Raw genomic sequence first — 3,263 nt, 5'->3', positions numbered from 1 at the left:
GGCTGCCCTTAGTATTTTTTCCTTCATTTCAACCCTGGTGAATTTGACTATTATGTGCCTTGAGGAATATCTTTGTGGTGTTCTCTGTATTTTCTGGACTTGGATATTGGCCTGCCTTGCTAGGTTGGGGAAGTTTTCCTGGATAATATCCTGAAGAGTATTTTCCAGCTTGGATTCATTCTCTCCGTCACATTCAGGTACACCTATCAAATGTAGATTATGCCTTTTCACATAGTCCCTTATTTCTTGGAGACTATTCATTCCTTTTTACCCTTTTATTCTCTAATCTTGTGTTCTCGTTTTATTTCATTGAGTTGATCTTGACTTCTGCTTGGTCAATTTGGCTGTTGAAACTTGTGTATGCTTCGCAAAGTTCTCGTGTTGTGTTTTTCAGCTCCGTCAATTCGCTTATATACCTCTCTAAGTTGTTTATTCTCGTTAGCATTTCGTCAAATCTTTTTTCATGTTCTTAGTTTGTTTGCATTGGGTTAGAACATGTTCTTTTAGCTTAGTGAAGTTTCTCATTATCCATCTTGTGAAGGCTGTTTCTGTCAATTCATCACTGTCATTCTCCATCCAGCCTTGTTCCCTTGCTGGAGAGGAGTTTTGATCCCTTATAGGAGGAGAGGCATTCTGGTTTCATGTGTCTTCATCCTTTTTGTGCTGGTTTCTTCCCTTCTTTGTGGATTTATCCACCTGTTGTCTTTGTAGTTGTTGGCTTTCAGATTGGGTCTCTGAGTGTCATCCAGTTTGTTGATGATGAAGTTATTTCTTTCTGTTTCTTAGTTTTCCTTCTAACAGTCTGGCCCCTCTGCCATAGGACTGCTGAGGTCCACTCCAGGCCCTCCTTACCTGTGATCACCTGCAGCAGCTGCAGAACAGTAAGGGTTGCTGCCAGTTTATTCTGCTGTCTTTGACCCAGAAGGATACTCGCCTGATGTCAGTCTGAGCTCTCCTTTATGAGGTGACTCTTTGGATATATGGGTGTCAGGGAGCTGCTTGAGGAGAAAGTCTGTCCTTTATAGGAGCTCAAGTGCTGAGCTGTGAGCTCCATTGTTCATTCAGAGCTACTGGGCAGGTACATTTAAGTCTGCTGCAGCAGAACTCATAAACCTCCCCCTTTTTTTTCCCAGGTGCTCTGTCCCAGGGAGTTAGGCTTTATTTATGAGTTTCTGTAGTGCTGATGCCTTTTTTCAGGGCTGCCCTGCCAAGTGAGGAGGCAGCCTAGTCACTGTCTGCCTGCAGATGCTTTGCTGAGCTGCTATGGGCTCTGCCCAGCTGCATTGTGAAATTCCCTGCAGTGCTGTTTATAAGGGTGTAATTAGAACTGCCTAAGCAACGGTGGCCCACCTCTGTAATGGCGGACTCTCTCTGTAATGGCAGGTTGCCTTGGCAATGACGGACTACCTCTGTAGTGGTGGACTGCCTCGGTAATGGCGGACGCCCCTCCCCAACAGAGCTCGACCGTCCCAGGTTCTGCTGTACTTGCTGTGAAACTCTCAATCCAGAGCATTTCAGATTGCTGTTTTTTTGTAGCGGTGGGACCAGCTGAACCTGATCACCTAGCTCCCTGCCTCAGAGCTGTGTTTTTTGTTTTTTGTTTTTTCCCCAGTTGAACAGTAGACTCTGTCTCCCAGGTGTTAGAGTTGCCTGTTGAAAAGGCACCAGAATCTGTGTGATTTCCCTTGCAGCGACCCACTGTGCTGGCTGAAACAGCCGCGCTGAGATTTGTGGTGCTTTTGTGTCCAGGAATCTCCTGGCCTGGCTCCTTGTTTCAGTCTCCTTTTTTTAAGTTGAATGGGCAACTCTGTCTCCCAGGAGCTCCAATCACCAGCTAAAACGGCGCCTGGACCCGCATATTTTGTGCAGAGACCCGCGGCGCTAGGGCACTGGTCAAAACAACCTCCCCAGCCAAAACCACTGTGCTGGCAACCTGTGGGTCTCCTCCGCCTGGGATTCTCCTGGTCTGTGGGCAATAAAAATCCATCTGTAAATGCGGCGTCCATTCACCCTCTGTGCTTTCACTAGGAGCTGCAATACTGAGCTACTCCTAATCGGCCATCTTAGATCCGAAATCGATAAGCTTTTTTTAAAGTTTCCTTTCTTGTCAAATCTTAAGTGTGCTAATAACTCTTTGTTAGGGCCTATCCAATGTAGCTGTTAAACAGGCCATGCTTACAGGCATGTGGTACATATGTCCTTGTATGTACTAAGATATGGGTGCTGGCTGGACGTGTTCACAAGCATGTCCCAGCTCTCCATTGCTTTTACCTGTTTAGAAAAGTTTTCAGTTGTTAGCCAATCGAGTTTTAGTTTAGATTGTGAGGTCTGGCTCCAGTCAGTGGAGATGATTCACAGCAGTAAGGACGACCCCAAATGCCTAAGGGATAAAATTGTGTGTTCATTGTACTCTCGTGGCAGGATGGCTAGTGAGGCTACCCTTCCTGCAGTCCAGGAAGTAAGAATTGCATTGCTGAAAGATCCTTTGGGGACTTCTGGGCCCGTTCCCTCCCTGCCAGTATCCGAGACAGAAGGCCTAGGGTCCTGTTGGGTTTCACTTTTCTGACAACATCCAAGAGGCAGATCCTTCCTCCACGAGCTCCAGGGGCTTAAGAGCTGGGATTTGCTGGATGGTGGCAGGGAGGGGCTGGATCAGGCCAGGTCCCAAGGTGAGTCTCCCCTTCCTTACGGCTTTCTGTGCCAACCTGACACTCCTAACCTGGGACACACAGGGTTCGTAAGGGAAAGTCAGGTGTCCAGTTCCATCCTGCTTTGAGGGGGAAAAGCTGAGTGTAGGGGTAGGCTGGCATTGCCTCGGTCAGCCCCAGTGTGTGCGGGCCTTCTGCCTTTACTAAGAGAAAATGCAGACCTGGTGCATTGACTCACACTGTAATCCCTGCACTTTGCAGGGCTGAGGTGGGAGGATCACTTGAGGCCAGGAATTCAAGACCAGTGTGGGCAACATAGCAAGAAATTGTTTCTCAAAATTCAGCCAGGTGGCCAGGTGCAGTGACTGATACCTGTAATACCAGCAATTTGGGAGGCCATGGCAGGTGGATCACAAGGTCAGGAGTTCAAGACCAGTCTGACTAAAATGGTGAAACCTCATTTCTACTTAAAAAAAAAAAATTAGCCAGGTGTGGAGGCACGCACCTGTAATCCCAGCTACTCAGGAGGCTGAGGCAGAAGAATTGCTTGAACCCAGGAGGTGGAGGTTGCAGTGAGCCGACATCGTGCCATTGCACTCCAGCCTGGGCAACAGA

The sequence above is a fragment of the Cebus imitator genome, unplaced genomic scaffold, assembly GCF_001604975.1.
Source record: "Cebus imitator isolate Cc_AM_T3 unplaced genomic scaffold, Cebus_imitator-1.0 Scaffold153, whole genome shotgun sequence".
NCBI lineage: Eukaryota > Metazoa > Chordata > Mammalia > Primates > Cebidae > Cebus > Cebus imitator.
The sequence above is the reverse complement of the archived record's forward strand: the minus strand, read 5'-3'. Positions refer to the sequence as shown.